Consider the following 27,500-nt stretch of genomic DNA (forward strand, 5'->3'; position numbering starts at 1 on the left):
ATAAAGTTAAGAAAATGTAAAACGGTAGGGGCCAAGTGAAATATATCATTTTAATGAGTTACAAAAAAAAAAAAAAAAAAAAAAAAAAAAAAAAAAAAAAACACTTATCCCTAAATCATCACAATAACATTTTACTTATATTAGTTTCTTCTGTATCGGAAAACCATTTTTTTTTCTATATTTTTGTGGTTATCGATTGTGAAGATGCATTTATCATTAAGATACACGTCTCACTGATGTTGAAAGACTTCAATACCAATAGATATTTAGACCGTGGTCTTCAAAGAAGAAATCTTATGCCTTATTTGATGAAAGTTTTGCATGATAGGAATACATCTGAAGCCCATTTGTTTCAAAATGAGGTTCACAGGACAGTCTTGGAAATTCTCGTAGGTCTGGCATGTAAAATATTTATGTGAGGAAGTCACGCAAGAGTGATATCTTTCCATGACGATATCTCTAATGAAAAACAGAAGAATGCATACAACAAGGTTCATGTTCTGTAATTCCTAGATAACATAATAGTTTCAAATGCTGTACCTTTGGTGTTAATGACTTCATATATATATATATATATATATATATATATATATACATATATATATATATATTATATATATATATATTTATATATATATATATATATATTCATATTTAAATATATATATATGTATATATATATATATATATGTGTGTGTGTGTGTGTGTGTGTGTGTGTGCGTGTGTGTGTGTGTTTGTGTGGGTGTGTGTGTTTGTGTACGTGTGTGCATATGTATGTGTATGGTATGCATAGTGATATATACGTAAATTACCTTCATTTCCGTACCAGTTACTTTATTGTAACATACCTATAATGAGAACAGTGATAACAATATCTTCATCTTCTATCGTTTTGCAATGTAATACCAACACTGCCGGCTTTGCAGCGCTACTTGGAAAAAAAGTAATGAAGACATACACACCAAGTTACTTTCCATTACATTTATTTCAGTACATATATCTAAATTTCCTTACAAGCAGTAATGCTGTAAGGATATTAATTGACATTTGCTTTCGGGATCGACTGGCTTTCATGTCTTCTTGGTATAGCTGTGTATACGAGGGATTTTATGAATATTCATATTGGGAGAAATGAGGACATGTCATCGTGAAAAAAGCATTGTTGCCCTAACTACTCAATAATTGCCTTACTTCATTAATGTAAATTTCCATATTGAATTTGGGGATTAGTGCATTGCCAATCTATTTATCAAGATTTTCCAATAGATAACATACATGATTCGTTTTTTTTTCTTTTTAACAATTTGAATATAGGAAAACCTAAACCCTCAAACATAGCCTGTGTACCATAGTCTTTTTCCAACTTCTTGGGGGTTGAGTTCTCTTGCTTGAGGGTACAATTAGGTAGGCACACTACTATCCTATTTCTCATCTTTTTTTGAAGTTTTTATAGTTTATATATGAACGATCTAATTTAATATTGTTATTTTTCTTTGAACATTTTATCTGAATTGTTCATTACTTCTCTTGTAGTTTATCTATATCCTTTTTCCCATTCCTTACTGGGCTATTTTTCAATATCAGAGTCCTTTGGCTTTTATCATCCTGCTTTTCCAACTAGGGTTGTAGATTAGCCTGAAATAATAATAATAATAATAATAATAATAATAATAATAATAATAATAATAATAATTTACCCTCTAATTTCTTTTTAGGTTTTCTTACAATATGTCGTGAGAACCCAGAGTTGTAGAGACATTTATATTTTGTTTTACTATTTTAAAAGAAAATATATATGCCATGATGATAGTTGTTCAACGCTAAATCAAGCGCTTGAAAATATACAAGATTTACAATAGACTTCTGAATGATGAAGTTGTGTATATTACCTTAAAAAATACAATGAAAATTGAGTATCTATTTAATGTTGATATTTAAGGAACGATGAATATATCATTAAAATTTTCAAAACTAGATATGCTATACTAGTTCCACCAGGGACAGCTATGGAAATAAAATTGAGAAAATTACACGATGTTTACCTCCCCTTTCGCAAATACGTTACGTTGAATGACAATTGACGTGAGTCCAGTTCAGGCTCACTTGTATATACAATCTTAGGTTACCGTTATCCAATCGTTATTTTGTTCCCAGATTATGCGCTATGCATCTGGAATGCATTCTTATAAATCGTAGTAATTCGTAGTATGGATGTGTGAGGTAAGTTATACATTCGGTATACATACTTGATATATACCCTCCCATTCCGCTACCAACACAAAATTATCTGTGAGTTGCGGATAAAGGCCGAACATATCGAATAACAGCGGATTTATTGCGTCTGAATAACAAATGTATTGAGTATGAAATTCGAATGTATTACGAACTCTCATCCACAACCACAATTTTGAGCAGTTCAAAATCCTGGGAGCGGAAGAAACAACCAGTGTGGATGCATTGTGGGGGTTTGACAGTTGATTTCAGCATGAATTACGAATAGTGAGTATGTTTAGCGAATATCGCTTGCTATTCTGCCGCAATTCACTCGCTAGCCCTGTGGGACACGACCTTCAGAAATTTGATTGCGGTACTTTTAAAAAACTCAACTCGACCAGTGTGATATTTTGAAAAATATAATAGAACACAATTTAAACCGTGTGTGGAGTAAAGAAAATCACAAACTCCGAAAGTGACCACACGAAAATTATCATCTTTTCCTACAGATGAATAAATATCTCAAAATCAAGAATAATTTTCAGATGCACACCCGTCAATAGAACAAGGTTAATAGATAATGCGATAAGCATTCAAGACATTTTTTTATATAAAAGAAATTTAACCCCATAAAACATCAGAATCTACAAACAGACTCGAACGGAGAAGAGAAATTTCTGTCCTAAAAGCTGACGGAAATTGTAGACACCTTTGAATACAAAAATAACCTCTTTTCTCCTAAACTATTAACTCTTGGAAGTTATTTTTTTTATTATAAACCGCAGACCTAAGTCTTTTTTTTCCGGAAATATGAAATAATGAAAATGTTTTCGAAGATCCCACTATGAAAAGAAACCTGAAAGCTGAATGAAAAATATCCCAAAAACATCGCAGTGTGGTTCGACCTACTTCCTTAGGGGATGAAGTTAGACGAATTATCCCACCTAACTTCCTCTTCTGTAAACAAGAGATGGAGGAAAAAAATAAACTTGATAATACAGAGCCTAAAGAGGAAAATTATCTTATAACAAATTAGGCTTATAAACAATGCATAAATTAAATCTATGCAAGTTTTCTTTGTTTTGAATTGGAAAGATCTTATAATTCTCTCTCTCTCTCTCTCTCTCTCTCTCTCTCTCTCTCTCTCTCTCTCTCAAGTGTGTCTTTCTTCTATAGTGTGTCTTTCTTCGAATTCTTAGGTTGAGTTTCGGAGAATACTATATAAACTGATATTATGAAAAAGTGGTGTTCTCAACAAAGTGTACAAACCGTGTTTCACACGATCGTACATTGTTCATTTTGTGTATATATTATGCTTGTATCTTCGCTCTTACCTCACACTAAAAAGAAACAGAATAAACATGTCTGCTTTTCTCCTCTGTAACAGTATCTGTGTTTTTGAACACGAAATTTCTTGTTGCTTTGAGCTTTTGTATATAAAGGAGAGTGTTCTATAATAAATTCACTCAGTTGCTTTCAATCTGTCTTTGAGTCACAACATTCTCTCGGCCTCTCACATTGGTGACCCCGGAAGTCGACTCGCTCCCACCGCCTTCCGTGCCACCTCGCCCCTCCATCATTGGTACTATGGTGGACTCTACAGAAGTTAGCTCTGCGGCTGCCCCATTGAAACTTTCATCGTTCGCCAGCGGAGAGGCGTTTGCTTGGTTTCAGCGCGCAGAAGTCCATTTTCGCATCAAGGGCGTGACTCGCTCAACCACCAAAGCAGATTATGTTCTCGCGCTCTCAAAATATACCTTTCGCAGCAGTACTCGCCGTCGCCAGCTGCCCGTATAGCAAAGCTTTTTCAGCTCTCACAACAACTTTTTGGGGACCAAAGGGCTTCGCTTGCCCTCAGGGAAATGACCAGTATCGCTCGCCTGCAACCTGCCGCAGACGGCTCTCCTCGTGAGGTGAACCTACTTCGTGCCCTTTGGATACGCCGTTTACCCGAACCTATACGCGCTGCCATACCCAATGTCGATAGTTTACCCATAAAGGACTTGATGACCAAAGCCGACACCCTTATGGACAGCCACTTCAAGACCTCCATCAACGCCTTCATCCCTGACGAAAAGGATGCCTATTCAACGTCAACCAAAACGGACGTGAATGCCGTAGGACATACACGCCTACTCCGTGACATGCCAAAGCGCCGGCAAAGCCACCCACCATCCACCAATCGCTCGCGCCCCAATCAACGACTTCTACAGCCACTTACTACCTCCCATCCGACGCAGTTTTGCTACTACCACTTCTGATTCGGGGCAACCGCTAAGAAATGTGCCAAGGATTGTCAGTAGCCAAAAAACGTGTAAGTAGGACATCGCTCGTGGCGGTGGCTTACCGTGTTTCTATTCTTTTCTTTTTACATGATGCAGGAACGGGCGTGCGATTTTTGGTAGACACGGGTGCTTGTTGTTCTCTTTTGCCATGGAAACTCTTCAGGATACGACGTAGTCTGTCTACGTCTGCCGACGCCCGCTTGGTAGCTGCCAACGTATCTGCGATACCCACCTATGGTTACGAGAACCTCACATTATTTTTCGGAAACGGTAAATTTAATTGGAAGTTTCTCGTTGTTGACGTCACATTGCCAATCCTCGGTGCGGATTTCCTCTCTCATTTCCACTTTCTGGTCGATGTCGCCCACCGACGATTGGTCAACACAGACTCGTACTTGTCGACACCTCTTCAACCCGCCCCCTCCAACCTCGCTCTCCACATCAGCGCACCCACGGATGCATACGCCCACATCCTCACGTCGTACACGGAAGTTTTCCGTCCAGAACTTCGCCAAACGGCCACAGTTACTGCCAAGCGCGGTATTTATAGATCATATCAAGACGACGGGACCCCCAGTCTTCGCAAAATTCAGACGTCTTGCACCGGAACGATTGGCAGCCGGCAAACTCGAAATGGAGGAAATGGGCCTTTGCCAAAAGGCCTCCAGCCCATGGGCATCACCCTACATCAGACAACGGCCTACAACCCCGCTGCCAATGGAATGGTTGAACGTTTTCATCGCACCCTCAAAGCAGCTTTGATGCCTCGCTGCAAGGATTCCAACTGGTTTACTCAGCTTCCCTGGGTCCTCTTGGGACTAAGGACCACTCCTATAGACGCCCTAGACGTCTCGGCAGCTGAAATGGTGTATGGCGACCCGTTGGTCGTCCCTGCCGAATTTTTTTCTTCTACAACCTCCTCCGGACGATCTCCAGCGCATACGTCACGTCGTGGGAAAATTTACTCCATGCCGCCAAACTTACAAGCCCCCAGCGAAGGATCACATACCAACAGACTTGCACTCTGCAATGCACGTCTTCCTGCGCAATGACACTAGCAAGCCACCGCTAACTTCCCCTTAAACAGGCCCTTTCCTTGTGATCCGACGCAGTCCGAAAGCATTCCTACTAAACATTCGTGGCAAAGAAGACTGGGTCTCCATTGATCATCTAAAACCTGCTTATATCCTGCCAGATGACCCGCCTACAGTTCGCCTCTCTAGATCAGGGCGCCCTATTTAACATGTACAATATGTAATTTTTAGGGGGGGGGAGCCATGTACCAACCGTGTTTCACACGATTGTACATTGTTCATTTTCTGTATTTATTATGCTTGTATCTTCGCTCTTCCCTCGCACTAAAAAGAACCAGAATAAACATATCTGCTTTTCTCCTCTGTAACAGTGTCTGTTTTTTAACATGAAATTTCTTTTTGCTTTGAGCTTTTGTATATAAAGGAGAGTGTTCTATAATAAATTCACTCAGTTACTTTCAACCTGTCTTTGAGTTATAACCTTCTCTCGGCCCGTCACAGAAGTAATCAAAACGTGCACCGACGTGATGTTATTCATAGGAAAAATATGTTTTTTTTTTTTTTTTATTCATATGTGTCCGCCAGTTCCGCTGTCACTATGGTCGACCTCGATGACATGCTTGTATTAAGATCAAAAGTAATGTGAAATCAAGTAATTTAAAAGAAAAGAAGATCTAAAATCAATGATTAAGAAAATAATTCTTTTGGAAAATCCAGGCAACGCAATTATTTAAAAAAATAAACTTCCATGGTAAAGATTTAAATAAACGAAAAATAGATATTCAAATATTCTTATTTTGAATCTTGGAAAAAAATCAATAGCCTTTTTTTTGTTTTTACATGAATGTAATCAGATGTGTCGAATATATGTAAAAAATAGCATTAGTTTAACATTGAACTCTACAATGTATTTGATGGTATGATTTTTACTTAAAGAAATATTATTATGATATTCCTCATGTTATTTTGAAATATTTTCATTGAGAGAAAAAAAGATAATGTTTAATCATAAGATAATAATGAGTTTGCATAAAAAAATATTGAAAGGATGCCTCGTTCATTTTTAAAGGAAAAGTTCTAGGATTTTCTTTGCAGATCTTTTGAAGCTTTTTTAAATGATCCACAAAAAGAAATTATTCCCATATTTTCCCCCATTAGTAGTTTTTCTGCTGCAGGTAATCCTAGATAATTTCCTGCTGTATTTCGGTAATAAGCTACACTGTGGATGATTAATTTTATTTTTTATTTTCTTTGCCAGATCCAGAGAGAGAGAGAGAGAGAGAGAGAGAGAGAGAGAGAGAGAGGGAGAGAGAGAGATTGTGTGCGTATGCGAGTGTGTATGAGTGTGCGTGCGTGCGTGTGTGAGTGTGTACGTGCGTGGGTACGTGTGTGTGTGTCTAAGCTCCGCCACCGAGAGAGAGATAGTTAATGTAATGATTGTTTGCAGTGGGAAAAACTGTTGGTATAATTGAGGTTGTTTGTTTACTTTTATTTTATAGCTAGGTTATGGCGGTGGTGAATGTCTTGTGCGAATGCCTTTTCTATTTGACTTCAGCAGGAGTCAATCATGCCCCGAATGCTGGATTATTTATTCTTTTGTTCATCGACCAGCTTGGAAGTGATTTTTTTCATAAGAGTAAGTACAGTGTTTTTATTTATCTTTGCTAGGCGCGACTGTGAATGATCGAAAGTTTATTATTTATCTTTGATTATAGTGCGATAGTTTAGCTAGGAGTGTTCGTAAGTGTTTTTTTTTTTATTTACTTATTTTTTTTTCCAGGCTGTAATTCCTCATTTGGGGAGATTTTTTCTTGAATGTGGAATTGATTGTTGATGACCTGGCTTATGATAAGGAACTTGATACGACTGCTCAGAATTACATAATTGTTGATGACCAGGACTGGATGAACTTTCAATTGCTGTTGATGGTGATGATGATTTGATAACCACGACCCCGATCAGGGAGGTAATTGTGCAAATTGCCACACAGTGGACTGCTAACCACATAGTTGGGGTAGTGTGCTGTGAAAGACAATTCGACTTTGTGTGGACGACAGTGTCGGTGTCAACATAATATGTCATATAAACTCGCACATATTTTGGTGTTGGTGTGCGGTTAATTTTAAGTTGTTATTGATTTGAGGGGTTAATTGATTGTGAATGGTTTTTGTGTTGAGTGTTTTAGTTTGTAAGAAATATAGTTTTAAGGCCATGTTGCGTCTTTATCTCCCTTCTGTGCAAGAGTCCAGCTGTAAGATTACAGTAGTAGAAAGTTTATTTTGAGGAGACTATTGTCTGTTAGTGATCAAGGGTGTGGGGGTTGCTTTGCTTTTGTGTGTATCCCGCCACAACACAAGGTTTAAAAGAGATGTCCTTATATTGATCTCGACTTAGACGACCAGAAATTGCCCAACAAAGGAAGCATTTGCCGTTATCAATTTTGTTATTGAGGACTAAAGTTTTCCTAGAAAAAAAAAAAAGATCCACAACTAATTATCTGGTCAGGAAGAAGGGAGTGATATACGAAGTTTCTTTTAGGATTAACACTCGAAAGAGCTTTGCTGCTTTGGCATGGTGACATAATTGTCAAAATTCTAGTATCATTAATATATGGAGGAAGGATAAAAAACGCACAGTCATCCAATTAAGTAATAAACTTAATTAGCCTTTAAGAATTTTTCCTTGATTATTGTTTCAAATAAAATACCTTTTCTTTAAAAGTGTTTCTCAACACTTAATGGCGTACAATTGTCTCTTCAGTAAAGACCCCTATTCTTTCAATTCTTCTCTTCCCTTAGAAATTTCTAGTTTGCTCAAATTCTATATTGCCCAAAAACATTTACCCACTTGCCTTTATTTTCCCTCCATCCATTAATTGATCCTTAATTCCTTCTACCACACGATGTCTAATTTTTTCCACTTCGGCTTTTCGACATCTTAACAATTTCATCATTTCTTAGTCTCCTGATTTTTTAAAATTTCTTTTTTATTTTTGGATTTCTATTCAGCACTTTGCTGATCGTACATATCAAGAGTATACCTATTCATTCTTCATTCACCTAATCGTACTATTCCCGTTTTTTTTTTCTCAATGTTGTATTGATCTTTTAAAAAATAATATAATAGGATTTATTATCAACTCGTACTCCTGATTGTTTACTCTCTCTCTCTCTCTCTCTCTCTCTCTCTCTCTCTCTCTCTCTCTCTCTCTCTCTCTCTCTCTCAAAGGTTCATAAGATGAATAAGAGTTTCTAGTTTGCACACAGTAATTTCTACCAGCCAAGTAGTCTTTTAGGTATTTGAAAGTTTGATCTTCAACGCCGATGGATCGTAGATCATTTAGTAGCAGTTCATGCACAACTGTATCAAAAGCAGCACTGAGATCGAATAATATTAAAATACAACATTTATTTTCATTCATCATTTCCAGCATATCATTTACAACAGAGCAGATAGCTGTCTCCATAGACATAGAGTATAGTTTTCTGTAAACAGATTGGTTGTTAGGCAAAACTTCCATTTCTTCTAAGTGACTGATAGTTGCTCAAGAATTACGTATTCAAGCACTTTTGAAACAAAGGATATATTCGAAATAGGTCTATATGAGCTTAAATCCTGGTTGTTCAAAGCATTTTTTAGAACTGGTGTCACTATAGCCATTTTCTCAGATTTAGGAGACTTAAATTCATCAATGCTTGCATTTGCTATTCTCATTATTATTTCGGCTAGACTAGAAGAATTTCTCTCACCAATAACTTAAGATTTTGGCCTAGGGTCGATTACGGTTTGTTTTCTTTGCTCTTGATAATCCTGGTGATATCGTCTTGTGTTATGTTGTTAAATCTTTTCAACTTTGTCTGTGTGTCAGGTGTATCATTAATCTGATGTTGAGTATTTACAAATGACCTGGTTATATTTTCAGAACACTAGAAAATTATTTACTTGTTCCTGGTCACTGTATCCATCAGATAGCTTCTTTTCGTTAACATTTCCATTATGCCGTGTAGGAGACGATATAAATTATTTATGTCTGTTGCTGCTTCGAAGATCATTCTCTTATAGTATTCACTTTTTTACTTTCTTGGCAAGCATTTATATTGACACGAAGCAGTTTTCTATTCTACCCATGAACTTTCAGATTTGAACAGATTCCACTCTCTTACTTTGCTCTTTTCTTTTCTTCCTTTTCACTAGTCTCTCCATCAAACCAAGGAGATTGGTCTTTAACAGTTAGTATTTTCCATTGGTGGGCACATGGTATCATATTCACTTTTACTCACTGGTTATTTTGATAACAGGGAATGTTGATAGCATGATTTTTCTTTGTAACTTCTTCAATAAATGCAGTAGGAGAAAAATTTGATTCGTCTAAGGATTTTTTCTTTACTATTGCATGTTTCTGTAGATGTAGACTAAACATAATAAGTTTGTGCACTGGGGAGATAGTACATTTCTCTTCAACATTTATATCAGATATACTATTATTAATTCCATCACTCAAAACTAGGTCCAACGTATGCCCGGTTTAAGTAGTTGTACAGACGACATTATTCACTAGTCGATATGATTCTAATAACTCACTAAATGCCAAAGCGTTAGGATTTGATGCGTAGTCATCCAAAAATTGAAGTCTCTACAAATAACTAATCAATTTTTCTCCGTTATAATTATCTCAATGAATGCACTGAATTCTTTATAAAAGATATTAGTGTTTGTTCTCGGAGGTTTGTAGACTGTTACAAAGGATATTTTTCAGTTTTTTTTGTGTGTGTAAATTATTCTACATATTCAGAGCTCGTTACAATAGTTCTTTTTACCATTTTGAGATTTGAGTAACCTTTATAAATAAAGAGTCCGACATCCACACCAGACCTACCCTCTCTCGGTAAATGAAAGAAGGTGTGTATGGGGGGTGTCATTTCAGTGATCTTAGCCTTGTCAAAGTTATTTAACCAAGTTTCAGATAATGCTAGTATGTCCAAATATATCTCGTTTATCAATTGCATATTTACATAGCCATAGTTTATGATGTCCTTATCAACCATGATCAATATTTTCTGCAAGTCTTTTCAATTTCCAGTCATAAGCTTTGTAGTTTCTAGAATTTACTATGTGCTCACTTGATTTGTTTAACTATGTGCAGTTAATACACTTCTGCACTTGTGAAGTACAGTCCTTGGTGGAATGTTTTCCTGAACATCTCCTGCAGATTTTATAATCATTCTTAGACTTGCAATCTTTTTCAAGATGTCCATACCTCTGACAGTGGTAGCAGGTGATCACATGGTACCTATGACATATGTTATAAGTAACCAATCGTCCCCGTTATCATGAGTAGCCCTCCTAACTTCTGGATCACATTTCTGCTCATAGTGTGTAGTCCCACCTGAAGCATTTTTCTTCAGGACTACACTTATCTTCTCTTCTATATCTTTGATTTGGTCCAGGCAACGATTTCTTTGAATCAAAGCATTTACTACATCATCATTATCATTGTACACATTGTATATCCTTATTTTTTTGTATTAGGTTTCCGATTTTTCTCATTTCAGTGTCGGCAACTAATGTGTACCAACCGTGTGTCACACGATCGTACATACAGTAGTTAATTTTGTGCTTGTATCTTGGCTCTCCCTTCGCACTAAAAAGAACCTGAAAAAACATGTCTTGTTTTTCCTCATCGGTAACAGAGTCAGTTTTAAACATGAAAATTCTCGTTGCCTCCAGCATTTGTATATAAAGGAGAGTGTTCTGTAATAAACTCACTCAGTTGCTTTCATACTGTCTTTGAGTCACAACCTTCTCTCGGCCCATCACATTGGTGACCACGGAGCGACTCGCTCCTCCCTCCCCCCCACGCCTCTCACCATTACTATGACGCCGTCAACGCATACCTTCTGCAGCAGTACTCGCTATCGCCAGCCTCCCATATAGCAAAGCTTTTTCAGCTCTCTCAACAATCATTGGGGGACCAAAGGGCTTCACTCACCCTTGGGAAAATGACCAGTATCACTCGCCTGCAACCTGCCACGGACGGCTCTCCTCATGATGTGAACCTACTTCGTGCCCTTTGGGTAAGCCGTTTACCCAAACCTGTACGCGCTGCCATACCCGATGTCGATAGTTTACCCATAAAGGACTTGATGACCAAAGCCGACGCCCTCATGGACAGCCACTTCATGACCTTCAAGACATCCCTCAATGCCTCCACTCATGACGAAGAGGACATCGATTCAACTTCAACCGAAGCTGACGTGAATGCCGTAGGTAGGACACACACGCCTATGAATGCCGTAGGACACACGCCTATGAATGCCGTAGAACACACACGCCTATGAATGCCGTAGGACACACACGCCTACCCCGTGACGAGCCGGAGTGGCAACAAAGCCACCCATCATCCACCACTCGCTCGCGCCCCAACCAACGACTTCTACAGCCATTCATTGCCGCTAATCGGCGCAGTTTTTGCTACTACCACTCCAGATTCAGGGTACCCTATTTAACATGTACTGTAAGTCCTTTTTAGAGGGGGAGCCATGTACCAAACGTGTGTCACACCATCGTACATAGTTCATTTTGTGCTTTTATCTTCGCTCTCCCCTTGCACTAAAAAGAACCTGAAAAAGCATGTATGTTTTTCCTCATCAGTTACGGTGTCAATTTTAAACATGAAAATTTTTGTTGCCTCCAGCATTTGTATAAAAAGGAGAGTGTTCTGTAGTAAACTCACTCAGTTGCTTTCATACTGTCTTTGAGTCACAACCTTCTCTCGGCCTGTCACAAATGTATGAATTTTGTTTGCAGCTACTTCTCTGATCATTTTGTTTGAATACTTTACAGCAACATTTCCATTCGAAGTTACCCTCGTGTTAGGTATAGGAATGTCTTTAAGTGTCTGTTCAACCTCGTGTTTTCTTTCAGTAAATTTAGTTGTTGTATTTGTTTATCTAATTGCCAACAGATTTGTTTTCCTTATCTTTGTCAGCATATGTAATTTTCTCAGGTTTTGGGTCCATCAATGGTTGCAGTGTTGCCTTGATTGATTCCATATTCATAGCGAGATTATCAACTTTCTCAGTGAGGTCAGTAGTCTGGGTGGAATTTGCTGCATTTGAGCTAAGGTCCACGAGTCTTTTTTTTTTTTTTTTTTTTAATTCAGCAATTCTCATGTCTTGTTCGCTCAGGGCCTCTTCTCTTATATTCACACCTTTCAATTAGTATATATATAAATTGGATTTTCTGGCTTCACCTTCGCAGTGTGGGCATAACCAACCTAGGTTCTTTCGTTCATGATCAGTGATGCCTGCCACTATAAACACAGATTTCTTATGATAGAATTTATTGTAATCACATCCTATCCATTTTTTCAGGTCTCCCTCCGTGGTTTCACATATGAGGTACAAATAGTTAGGGGCAGACATAGTGTACTGTTTCTTCTCACTTGGTTTCTCTATAAGATTAACTAATATCTTTTCAATGATATTGTAAGCGTGAAACAAAAAACTAAAACACGACTCAGGGCAAGTGTTGAACTGAGCTTCGCACAAAACACGTCCACACCTCAGCGGCTAAACTAGCTCTTCCAAACATTACATTTTATAACCTATCGCAGTAATTTTTACTTACCACAATCTTACACGTATATTTACCACACTATTCCCGAATTTCTCTTCACTCCATCCAATGTGGAATTAAACAGTTATGGGGACAAACTGCTCTCTGGTTTCAGTAAGACTACCCGCTTTTTTTTGTGCTTATATTACTGCAATATAAGCCTCTTGCTCATGCATTTGTAATAGATTTCATCATGCTAAGCTAGTTTTTTTTTTACTTTTATAACTCTACACTAATACAGAATATAGTTGCATGAATTGTAAGTACTGTGGTCATGGAAAAACCTGTTACGATACCAGATAACTCATAATCAATCAATCAATCATGGAAAAAAATCAATAAGGTTTACTAGCAGTATGGTCCAAGTAGTAAAATTCACGATGCTTGGATTTAAAATACAAGCATCGTGAATTTTGTTTGACTTTTTTTCTGTAGATTTTAAAACTATAAGTTTTTAAACATTATAGTATAATCAATAAGAAAACCTGTGGTCCATTTGTTCTAAGTCTCATATGGTCACCATCGTAGATAAAGGCGCCTGTTAAAAATATTATTTTCCGTCTCTGAACCTCTGGGTAACCTAGAGCTTTAATTTTGACACCCAAACTACCCTTTCCGAGGAAATAGAATCCAATGTTAATACTTTTAGATATGCTAAGACATTTGTTACAGCAGATCTTGCAAATTATCATTAATTTCATAAGACAAATTGGTCATTAAGCCATACCCAGCACCAACCACAAGGATATGTTTTACCAAGTTGTGTGATTATTGTAGTAAACCTACATCATGGAAGCTGGAAAATTAATGTACCCTATATAAACATTGGTAGTGTTTGTATTATAACTGTTTGTTTTATCTATTTTTTAATGCTCTAAACTAGTATAAAATCAGCAGGCTGTTGAAAAGCTACTTGGCAGGATCAAGAGTCTCCCAGCCGGACGCAGTGTATTCTGTGCCAGTCTGAAGCCAAAATGGAAGAGTTAGTGCAACATTGCTGGATAGATTCCTAACAGCATATGCAGGACATAATAGCAGGAGGGCCAATGAGTATGATGGCAACTATGTTGAGGTCCAGCAATGGCTGCAAAGCTGTTCAAATAACAAGTTTTTTTTTACAAATTAGACAGTCTATCATTGTAGTTGCTATGTAAATGCAAATAACAAAGATCAAACCAATGTGCCCAGACCATAAGGCACCTGCATTAGCGACTGACCACCACACTACACTGCCAAGAAACTTGCCTAGAAAAGATTAGACACTGAAATGGACAAACCAGGCCCATGAGTTTCAGTCTCTTTAACAGTATTCACAAAGTCCCGTATATAAGCAATGGAAAATAAACACTTTATTTTGTTATAAAACAGATTATGAGAAACTCTATCAGCTGAGGATCATCAACATTTGAAAGTCTCTTAAAGAAACTGTTAAAAGACCCAGTAATAACATGCTAAAAAAAAAAGACTAAACACATTCAGTGCACCAGGGAATGAACTTAAATTGACATTTGGTAGCATAAAACAATCTGAAAAAATATATTATGTACCTGGACAGCAAAAACCCAGCTTCAGTGGTAGCAAAACATGCCTCAAAGAACACTAGCTACAGTGTATAAATCTGGTTGAGCCGATTAACTTTGATGTCCAAACACAGAACCAAGCATACATACCTATGGAAGATACCGAATCAAAATTATTTTGTTAATGTGCTTTTCACAAAAAGCTAGATATTGGTAAAAAAGATATCCCCCAGCCTTGCACCACCTGAAGTCTTTTCTTAAAAAAATCAAAGAATGTTATCTTTTCTCTCTTTCCCAAAGACTGGCGAAGGCAACTGGGTTGATTCTGTAATGAATAGTTATGGTGTTGACGAGGAAATTATGCAGACAATAAACACAGTAGCAAAGTTATTATTGTAAATCATTGTAAACTTTACCAAGGTAGAAAATGATAAAAACACCATATATATTTGTGTACCACGATCTGCTTGGTCAATATAGAACCTAATGACATCATCAAACCTCAAAGGAGGGCCAAATTTGTTCACAGAGCAGCCATCACAGTGAGCTAGAACATCATGTATGGATTCAGATTTAACAGACAACATTCAGACTATCCTCTGCAGTAGCAAACTCACAGGTCCTGTGACTGACTATGGCTGGTCATCACAACACCTACTGATGGACTTTCTCAGTGCATATGCTTACTATGTCTTGTACGGCTGTGCCCTACTTATTAAAACAGTTCTGGATAATGCTGTTAGGCAAACCACCCTAGAGTCCTAAGGTCTTGAAAAAAAGGTGCCTTAATCTTTATCCCAATGAATAGCAAGGACTTTTCAGAGGACATTTCTGATGGAAAATGAACAGCCATTGGAAGGATTACTGGCATCACAACACATTGAATGTAAAGAATGTTACTTTTACCACACTATGGTTTCATGCTGAAGAACATATCCATTTCCATGGCCTATGCCATTGTGCTGATAGAGCCAGTATGGAGAGCCATCATAGCAGAAAGAGCAAAGGCTCTTTCAGCCTTCCATACGTTCACTGGCACTTACAACACTAGATGATTTTCTCGTATGGGCAAAGCAGCCTGGCAGAAAGTCTCCATGAAGGCAGATAGAGATGTAATTAGTAAAAGTAACATAAACTTTTTTTGCCTCTCACCTTTTTCTGTGTAGCTGACTGTCCCAAAGATATCTACATCATGACTACCACCAAATTGCAATGAAATCCCTTCTGCAAGAATAGGGTAGAAATTGAGAAGTTACCACCTTGCAGTTCTCAGACATGTTCTGAGAGACATTATCCTAGCAAGAATTTAAGGACAGACTAGCATTAGCTTTAAGGATCCTCAGTGAGATCCCCTGTGGAATGGCTACCATAAGTAGTACAATGGCAAGTAGAAATCAGCCATGCCAGAGGCATTTCAAGCCACCAGTCACCCGTTGAGACACTACCGCTAGAGAGATTCTGGGTCCTATGACTGACCAGATAGTAGTACATTATGGCCCTCTCTCTGGTTATTGCTCATTTTGTCTTTGCCTACACATACACCGAATAGTCTGGCCTACTATTTCACACTTTTCTTCTGCCGTATACTTGATAACACTGAGATTACCAAACAATTCCTCTTCACTGAAGGGGTTAACTACTGCATTATAATTGTTCAATGTCTACTTTCCTCTTGGTAAGGGTAGAAGAGACTCTTTAGCTATGATAATAGCTATTCTAGGAAAAGGACACTCCAAAATCAAACCATTGTTCTCTAGTCTTGGGTAGTGCCATAGCCTTTGTACCAGGGACTTCGTCTGTCTTGGATTAGAGCTCTCTAGCTTGGGGGTACACCCGGACATACTGTTGTATCCCCTTTCCCTTAATCTGTTTTTTTTTTTTTTTTTTTTTTTTTTTTGAAGTTTTTAAAATTTTTGTGTGGTGGATCCAATTTACTGAAATGGAATGTTTTATCTTAATTGTTTTTTCTTCTTTTGTAGCATATATCCATGTTCCCTTTCCTCACTGGGCTATTTTTCCCAGTTGGGGCCCTTGGGATTATAGAATCTTGCTTTCCAACTGGGGTTGTAGCCTAGCTTATAGTAATAATAACAAAAAAGGCCATCATTGAGGTAGCTCCCTGCCAATGCAAAACAGACTATTATGCTAAATTTCCTTCTTCAGCAAAGAACTTATTCTGCACATAATTTTTGGCAGTTGGGCAGGGAGAGAGAGAATTATGAGGACACAGAAAAAGTATGGAACTGATGCTGACGATGATGGTGACGCTTCGGTTGTCTAAAAGATTAAAGCCATTTATATCTTGACGATGATGTTGCTTCTTAATTAATACCAACTTAATGAAACGTTAATCTTTTAGCACATTAAGAACATTAAATAACACTGATTTTTTCCATTAAGTAAGTTTTTGGTAGAATGGATTTCTAAGTTCGAAATATGGTGGTTTAACTGTCAAATCCTATTTTCAGTCCTTTTAGAAGCTGAGATATAGACAAAAACCTTTTTTACTGCAGCCATACTGTAATATCCAAGATGATAATATAAGCATCAGGACAAGCCGAAACATAGATTTTTTTTTTTTATAATTGCTTATACAAAGAAGTTTCTAATCAAACAATTAAGTTTCCAAAAATATATAGTTTTGATATTCTCCACAAAAGCCTGGCAAAATTACATAGTGAACCTAATTAAGTCTATTGTAACCAGGTCTAGTGACACAATGGTGTTGGTAGTCTTGTGAGTTCATTATTATTAAAATGAGGAGATTGACTATAGCCCAATGAGTCATGCTCGACTCTTATAGAATAAAATTGTATCCCTCTTTGGCGTACGACTGAGAGTGTACGGACAAAGAGAAGGACTATAAAATATATAGAAAAAGCAGCAGCACATGCACGTAATAAGACCTTCGATAGCAATGCAGTGCCTCCGACTATGCTCTTTTCGGTTAAGCTGAGCAGAGTTAGGTTGGATGGGAGAATAGATGCTGCTAAGGATGGTAATAGGGCAAGATCTGTGGTCGATGATGGGTTGTCATACACATTGGATGAAGAAAGAAGAGGAGACTTAAGGAGTAGGAGAGTCGCAATAATTGAGACATACCCAACGAGGACATTACCGGCTACGACAAATAACATGGTTACAGCCCACACTTCCCTTGAGGCTAAAAGTGGTAAAACCAGGACCCTGGATGGGATGAATGACTACTTTGAATCCATGGCTGGGGCCATCAATACCTTAGCTCCAGACCATGTAGGGTCTTCCCCGTCAAGCCCCGATGGAAGTAGCATATCAATTTCCTCCAGCGAAAGTGGGGACAATACTCCGGGAAAAGTTAATCATGTGCAAGAAATCAATACGCTGAAGGATTAAGTGTTGGCAGGAGGCCTAGAACTGTAAGGAATAATGAAAGGGGACGAAACAACTTAGAGAGGAATATTCCTCCGAAGATGAGGAGGCGAATGGAGTAAGCGGTAACCCAGAGAGGCTGTGATAAAAACCAAAGCCGAGTCACCCAGAACACTATCATGGGCAAAGACCCTCTTGCTAGCCCGGCCCTTCCGCCAGGGACGGTGAAATTTTGGACGGCACTCTTCGGAAGCCCAAGTCCACCTAGCAACAGTCATAGTGATGCATCGCAGCAAATATGCACCAAAATTGAGCCCGTTAACATTAATGAGTTAGAATGGTGCAAAAGGAAAACCGATCTTAAAACGTCGACGGGCCCTGATGACATAAGAGTTTCCGATTTTAGATCAGCCGCTAGTGACAGGATTGCAGGACTGTATGATAAGATTCTGCAATCCAAAGTTCTAACACACGACTGGGATAAGGGAGGAACTACCCTTCTGCCAAAAAAGGATGTCCCTCAAGAGGCCGGGGACTTTCGACCTATTACAATGACTTCCGTTGCAACTTGAGGGTTGCACAAAATTATACTGTATTGAGGCGCTTGGTGGAGCGCATCCCCTCCTCAATCCCACAAAAGGGTTCAAGGATGAGGAGGGTGTTAGCAGCAACCTGTTGATTTTAAAAGAACTGATTGAAGAGTCCAAGAACGATTAAAAAACACTCTATACGGCCTTCATAGACTTCAAGAAGGTATTCGACTCAGTCATCTGGCCCTGCTGGACACCGCAAGGGCTACTGGCCTAGACGAGAACTCGACCCAGTACCTCAAAGAGTTCTATTCTAGTATAAGCACAGAGGTAGCTGAGCTGCATGTGAGAGGAAGAGAGAGGGGGAGATGACTGTCTTAAGGCTGGAATTTTCTATCTATCTAGCTAACCCTTGTGTCGCCTTATATACAAAACTTAGCTACTTCCAGAAACTTCCCAAAGAACTGGGAAGCGTGGGGGCCCGGGCAAAGGCATCAAAGTTACCAAGTATTGATCTCTCAAATGTTTATTTACGCTAAAGGGGGACAAACTCTCTCAGTCGGCTAGGTCTGCCTACCCTTTGTGCCCAAAATAAAAAAAAAAAAAACAATTTATTACTAGGTTTCTCGCGAAAATTCCAAAGCACATGGTACCCAAAACAATACCCCATGAAAATACAAAAGAACATTACATAAGCCCTTGTTCCTATCGTTTATGATCACATAACACTCTCCAACAGTTTACGTAAGACTTTGTAACAAAATTACATGAAATAAAAAAGGTAATTTTTAACCATGGACAGATAAATGTCTAAATCGATAATGTAACAGGTAAACGTGTAGTGTACACGCTACCGCTTATTTCAACTTCACTTGGTAGTTCCGGTAATGCATTTTCTTTTACGAATTTTTTAATACCTATAATTCTAGCTATCTACGACTAGGATATACTCAATATAAACATGGATGTAACTTAATGATTTTTTAACAACTGAGTCCTGAAAACTTTTGTTGATTTTGAGAGACTGCCACTCTTTGGGCCCTGGGAGCCATTGTCCTTGCTACTTGATAAAAACAGCCTAATGAACCTCCTAGGCGGAAAACAGAAAACTCTGGAAAGAAAAAAAAAGGGGGGGAAATTTTTAGTAACGAAAAAAGTTACATGTGACAAAAATATTTTTTTCTGGTATAAATTATAAATTGGAATGCAAAAAATTGTATACATAACATTTGAATAATAGATAAATAAGATATATGAAAATCCTGAAATAAAAAAAAGTTAACTATTTTTTAAAAAAATTTCAAAAAAATAACTAGCGCCGATAATGAATTTTTTTCTTTCATATTTACACTATTCCAGTCTATATGACCTATAATATCCAAAAATTGTTGCTAGAATTGTAGAAAATATTAAGATAAAACAGAAAATGATGAATACTAACCATTCTGGGCTACATTCAGTGCATTTTCAGTTGAAAGATGAACCTCCTCGGCTAAAAACTGAAAAATCAATATAGACTAAATTAAACTATAGATGGTAATCCTACATCCAATATACCATTAGCATCATGTTCTCAAATCATCTATCAACGTTCACTATAAGTATCAAAATACTATTCACAGAAATAAATATATTATAATCAATATTATAAAACTTGTGAAAATCAATTACAGTCACTTACCAGATAAACGTGTAGCCTATACGCTACCAAGAAAAACAAAAATGGCGATTTCCAAAAAAACGGCGAGAGAGAGGACAATAGCAGTTGTTCCGTCGGCTGTATCTCCGGTCTAACTAACCGGTGCTGGGTAAATTTCCGCTCAGAAGCCGAACCCAAGCGGCGCAGAAGTGAAAAAGTGGTTTTGCGCATATAGGCGGTAGCGTATACGCTACACGTTTCCCTATCCAGTGTTAAAAAATAACGTAAATTTACATATACTGACTAGAATAAAGAATACAATAAAATTAACTACGAAAGTCTTACGTAATATACATTATAAACTTATGTCTACATGAGAGGAGCTTATCATAAGAGTTAGCCATTCAATGCACAAATGAAATATATATAAATAAATCATGAATTAACTATTGTATTTACTCTACACTAGACTAGCTTTGTAAAAATATATGTATAATTAAATGTTAGTATACTTTACTCTTGGTAATTGATATAACAAATAATTTTGAATATTGTATATGCCATTTTGATTTAAATCATTAATTTTTTACTCTGATTTAAATTGATTTAAATAATTTGTTTTACGAGTGGTCCTTAGTCGATGTACTTTTAAAGTTTTTGTATGAAGTACAGGCATGGACCCAATCCTTAGCATTCCTAGTAATGTCGTGCCAAATAAACTTCTTTTTCATTAGCTGTGCAGTATATCAGCACAAGGGTTGTGAAAATCCATGATTGAAATAAAAAACCTGTCGGCGCATGGGAGCAAGTATCCTCGATGTAGATCTATCAATACTGATGTCACAGAAAAGGATGGTGTGGGTCCGTGTGGGTCAATTGTCCCCGCTGCCACAGTGAAACTCTACCCCTTCCCCAGCAGAGATGTGTTTGTCTAGTTTCAGCAGTCTAATGTGCAGTTCCGCAACAACGGCCATACCTGCTTAAGCAGTAAAGCAAACTACAGTATCTCATTAGTGTGGTCCCAACGACACCTTCCCATAAACCTCCAATTGGCTTTATTAGAAAAGGGGTGCCCCTATACAGTATGATTCCCTCAAATCATACTTTCTGGAGTTTTAAACACTGTTGCCTGCAGCCCTTGAAATTAAAATTTTTTATCTCTCCCAGTATTCGTTGAGGGATCAAAAGGCATATGATGGCTCTCAGAAAAAGTGTCTGTAATGCTAGCATTCAGCCTGCTTCAGACGGTTGTCCGCATGAAGTAAACCTACTTCATGTCCTTTGGGTACAACGCCTGCCGAAATCTGTGAGAACTGTGCTTCCTATGGTCCAAACTTTCCTTAACTCCCATCAATAAAGAAAGTGCTGATCAGGAGGAAGATATCCGTATTATTATCTGCTAGGATGTGAAGTTCACCAAACAGAGCATAAAAGCTGAAAAGAATGCGCAAAAACTAAATGTTACATAAGGAGACAATTCAAATACAAAAACAAGGACAGTGTACTACAGCTGTACACATTAATAGTAAGACCCCATCTAAAATATGGAGTCCAATTCTGGACTTCAAGCATACAGAAGGATATAGATAGACTGGAAGCAGTACAAGCTAGGGCCACCAAACTAGTTCCAACACTAGGAAAATTGGATATAGATGGAGGATGGAACGTTTAAACTTATTTGATCTGCAAACTAGACGACTAAGGGGACAGTTAACAGAGGCATTCAAAACTCTCAATGAAATAACAAATGTAGATTACAACAATCTATTCACGCTTAGCAAAAGTCAGTCAGGAGGTAACGGATAGAAACTGGAATTGAAAAGATACAACACCACTCTATGTGGCAATTTCTTTGCATACAATATAGCATACGGATAGACTACAAAGTCTTTGAGACATCCAAAATCCTTTGTAACTCCTTATCTCTCTCTCTCTCTCTCTCTCTCTCTCTCTCTCTCTCTCTCTCTCTCTCTCTCTCTCTCTCTATGAAACTGGATTGGCAGTTAAGAAATTCATACCATATTACTATCGTTTTGATGCCATATATATTTTCCTATATTGCTGTTGAATATAAAACTTGCCCTCTTCGTTAAACCTCTTCCGTATCCCACTTGAAAACAACAAATTCATGAAGTACCTTGTTCAAATAGATTCTATTTACAAATGATTATGAAAGGTTAAAGGCGAGTTTGAATCACTGAAGAGTAACAATCTTCCATTGATCCCTCTACTTGAAAAGCTCTGAACTGTCTTCTTTAAAAAACGCAGAAATAGAGAAAATATTGAGGAAATATAATTTTAGATTTATTATAAAAGCTGTGGAGTGAAGGACTCATGGACGCGATCTCCTCTTGAATGTGTTCCTTATTCGGGTTTTCCCAACAAACATTGTTGAACATTTCTGAAAAACTAATCCTTATTCCTTTCTCTTAAAACCTAGAGAAATTAGTTGACTAAATATCTATTCACCATTCGCTGTAGATGGGTTAAGAGTGTTCAGCTTGGGATATGCTTCATTCAAAAAAAAAAAAAAAAAAATAGATAAAATGAAAAAAGAATCGGAAAAAAGAAAAATAATCAGAGTTAAGTTATTATTCCAGGTAAGGAGAATAATAATAATAATAATAATAATAATAATAATAATAATAATAATAATAATAATAATATCTGAGTTATAATTATTGTTATAAACATTAAGCTGGATCTGCAAACATAACACAACACTAAATTAAGTATCCATCTACGTATGTATGTATGTATGTATGTATGTATGTTTTGGGATTCAGTCAGAAACTCAGAGTATTTAGTCTTGTGTCAGCAGTCAGCCGGCAGGGTGAATAGTCATTCCCCTGCCGGCTAGGCTGCCGGCATAGGAGGCTAGCCCTCCCTAGGCTACATCTGAAGTGGTTGTATGATGCCACCATCTTCTCCCTGTGGCCTAGTAGTCTAGTCCTATGCTCGCTGACCCTAGGCTGAAGTGTGGTATCTTCTTAGGCCTAGGATGGCGTGGCAGTGGAACTCTGTTTTTCCTTTGTTGAGAGGAGGTGGAACTGCTGCCATCCCCTTAACTGTATTGGCACCCCCTAGGCTTGAGAATAGATAATTCTCCTGCCGCCTGGGATGGCACCGATACTGAAACAGAGTTTCTTTAAGGTGTTTAGGTCTGGCAAAATTGCCACCTCCTACCACACCTCATATAGGACCCTTTTTCCTCCCCCTCTGTTCTTTTATAATACCGGTATCCTGCAACGATACCCATGCCAGTGGGTTGCCGGTGCCCGCCAGACTCCCTCCTCACTGACGTTGTCCGGCTGCCGGCGGCTTTGACAGCTGCATGCAGCCATGACAACTGCCGGCAGCCGTGTTGGTTGCTGGCGACTATGTGTCTTTCATCTGTCGGCAGCTATGACGGCTGCCAGCGGCGAGGCATACTGCTAGTAGCCATGCCAATTGCCGGCAGCCGGCAACCATGATGGCTGGGAATGGGAAGTCCCTTCTGTCTCTAGGGTTTTTCAGTTCTCCTTTGAACTGCTAGCCACCAGTTCTTTTGCCGGAGTACCACCGACCAGACCGGCACAGATAGGTGCTGACTCAGCCGGAAGCATGATGACTGTACTAGTACTGCCGGAGATTAGCCTGCTGGCAGTGTGTCGGCGGGACCTTGCCGGGAATAGTACTGTGGCTAGATGGAAGCCTGAATGTTATATTCTCCCCTTTCATTTGAACCTTATTTTCTGGAGAAAGGCAGTAAAATTAGACTTTTACCTCCTTAATTACTGTATACATACACAGTAATAGGTAGCCTTCACTCCATGCTATCTCTCTCACTTTTAGCTATCATGCTAGATGTGCCGGCAAGATCTAGCTATGCTGGCGACAGCCTGGCTGATCTACAGTATATGTTTTTACAGGTAGTCAGTATATTTGCAGTATAGGATCTACTGCAGATAGAAAACTACTGTATACATTATACTAGTAGTTATTTCCAATATATCATGGGTATCCCTACCCAGGTATTTGCTGAACCCAATTCTGATTAGAAATCAGTTTTTAAAATTACCTTACAATATTAAATATTTAAAGGGCTGGAGTGTTACACTCCTAACCCTTAAAGGGTAGAACCCTTATCTTGAGTCTCCCTGATCAGGAAACTCTATGATTTAATTTTGTAAGTGAGGTCACAGCAAATAGGTTGGGTGGGATACACAAATATATGTCTTTTATTTTTCTTAGTCCAGTTGGTGTCATGCCAGCTGGACTGTGCCATCAGATGCTTGCCACAAAGGCAGCACGATGGCTGCACTACTTTATATATAATTATACAGTAGCCAGTAATTCGCAACATAGCATATGCTGCAAATAGAAAACTATAGTATGATTATACAGTAGTTATTTCTAAAATATCTTGGGTATCTTTGGCGAGCTTCTGCTGGTACCGCTCCTATAATGAAAGAATATTATTTCTTCAATATTCTGATTGAGGAATCAGTCATCATTACCCCACAGTGTTAGAAATAAAATGGGAGATTGACTTATATATTTTTCTACCCCTAAGGGTTAGAACCCTTTTAGTTGGAGTTACCTCGGTAGAGGAATCTCCCTATAGCTAACACTGAGGGGAGGTAACAGCAGTTGCTTACATGGGATACACAAGTATGTGTCTCCTACTATTTCTTTATAGCTTACTGTCCTAAGCTACTTTGTTAAGAAAATTACTTTTACATATTGATTATCAGTGAGATAATCAATTATATACTCATTTTTGTTCTCCTTTCTTTACAGGAGGAACACCAGATTACTTGTGTTGCAGTCTTCTGCAAGATCAAGAGTAAGGGTTTTTACGGTCATAAACTTGCAGGTTTCATGCCCCTTGCAATATTATTTCCAAAACCCTACATTATTGGAACCCGCAGGTTTGTAATGTATGTCAGACCTTAATGTCCGAAAGTTTCGAGAATCCCAATTCTACAGAGATTAGGGATACAGCTCGAGACAAATTACGCAACTGGGTGAGAGGCTTCCAGAAAATCTCTCCGGGACCTTACCTACCTAATGATAGGATGCGTAAGCTACTATTTCCGAAGGCAATTAAGAGATATTGGTGCCCTAGGCACCAATTACATCTCCCGACGGCCAGATAGCCTTTGGGAAGGAGGGCAGGAAGTGCCCACGGGAAGAAGGGAAAAATTTTGTGTCGGAATTGTATTTGCCTATGCTGGCTCTAGAGCCACTGACCTCGACATCTTTATCTTCTACCCCTCTATTAGAGGGAACGGACCAGTTATGGGCTAAGTGAATACTCTATTAGAGAGCTTTCGCTAACAACATGAAAAGCAGGAAGTAAAATGCAAGATAGAGCCTAGTAAAGCTCCACTTGTTGCTTCCCAAGGGTCATACAAAACACCGATGGATCAAGACCTCCCGACATGCTCCAAAACCAATCCCTGGAGGTTTGCGTAGCTGATGCCGATTTTAAATGGCAAACTCTACATCTCGGAGGAGATGGGTGGTGTTCCTTTTGACAAAATCCAATTTTGGCCAAGCTTTGATTCTTTTCCTAATTGTTTTGTTCGACTGAAGGATGAACCAAAGTCAAGAAAAGGAACGAAATCGAAGGAAGTCATGATTCTCGACCATGATGAGGCACAGGCTATCCTATCAAGTAGCCTGGAAAAGGCGGGTTACTCGGGGTCGAAGGTATCTGCACTAGGTAACAGGCACTCTTCCTTTCTTGCTCCTGCATCAATTTCATTCCCCTTTATGGGGAAGGCATTTAAATCTGTTGCCAAGGCAGTGGAGGCAAGTAGGCCATGTCCTGCACTCGAGGAGTGCAAGCCTCTGTCACCAGCCTTTCCCAGACAGTACAAGGACTGGAAGGAAGTCCATTTAACCTTTTCAGTAGGAAGATTAGATGCGGATGTCGCCAGTTGACAGTTTAAAGAAGCTCTCCCTAAACTATCAGAGTTTCTCTTGTATAATGAATAAAAAAGAAATGAGAGACTTGCAGCCTCCCTATCTCTACAAAACTACCCATAGTTGTGTTCATCCCATCAAAGTACCCAAGACATGCTCAAGGTCTTAGCCAAAATGCATATGGCTACCTTAGTGAAAGACCTTAACACCTTTATGAAGGCTAGGAGAGCATGTAGGGAATTTGTGATCGCTGACGCAACACTGAAACATGAGACAAGGAAGCTAATATCTTCCAACATCTGGGGTAAAGACCTCTTCGCAGACGAGGTAGTTAGGGAAGTGATTAAGAAGGCCACCAGAGAGAACGTAGGTCTTCTCCAAAAGTGGGGCATCCTTTCAAAGAGAAAGTCTTCCATGGTTGTGGGTCCCCAACCTGAAAGGAAGACGGGAAAGTCCGGAAATATACTTTGGGCTGTTCAACATCATCCCACGGCGGCAACGACCGCGATGCCACAGGCATGTGGTCAAAAATTTAATCCTACTGATCATTCGAAGCATAGAGGGATGTTCCTTCAGGATCGTTGGACATTCGATCCTTGGGTCCAAGGCCTAATCAAGATGGGACTACGATGGGAAGTAAAAATGTCTCCACCATCATTTCCTTAACTCCTCCTATAATCCAAAACCGTCCTGGAGGAGTATACCTAAAAGCTCTAGAGCATACAGGTGGTAAGGAAACAATAGTCCATCGTATTCCAGGGAAGGCTGTTTGGTGTTCACGAGAAGGACTAAAAAAATCTCAGAGTCATTCTGCCCTTGTCGCCACTCAACAAGTTCAAATAAAACAGCAAGCTCAGAATGTAATCCTTCTGAACATTTGAACCCTGTTTCAAAAAGGGGTGTTTGTAGTCTTGTCAGACCTGGGAAATGTACCTTGGCAACTTCCAGCCAATCACCCCATCCCCTCCTATCTAAGATGCAAGTTACAGAAGGTAACGTATATCCTAGGAAAGATATGTGTTGGACTAAACACAGTCCTAAATATCTTCATAGGAGTGGCAGACTTAGTCATGCAATAACCAAGTCTAGAAATGGTTCAGGCAACAATGTAAATGGACGAGAAGTTGGGGTGGGCAGCACCCGAAGTGGCTGGTCTACGAACATCCAAGGAGATGAACCGGTTCCCCGAACATCGCGGATGCAAGATAAACCTTAAGAAGTCTCAATTCTCTCCAGCTCAAAGGTTTCAATGACTGTAAAATCATTGAAGTCTGTAGTCACACCAACTCTCCTTTCTCATAGAATTTAAAAGGAGATTGTAAGGTCGGTCAAGAGACTCGGGTAATCAGTCAGATTTCCTAGACGTTAACAAGGAGGAATTCTGAACTCTCTCCAGTTCA

This window comes from Palaemon carinicauda, chromosome 17, assembly GCF_036898095.1.
Source record: "Palaemon carinicauda isolate YSFRI2023 chromosome 17, ASM3689809v2, whole genome shotgun sequence".
Taxonomy (NCBI): domain Eukaryota; kingdom Metazoa; phylum Arthropoda; class Malacostraca; order Decapoda; family Palaemonidae; genus Palaemon; species Palaemon carinicauda.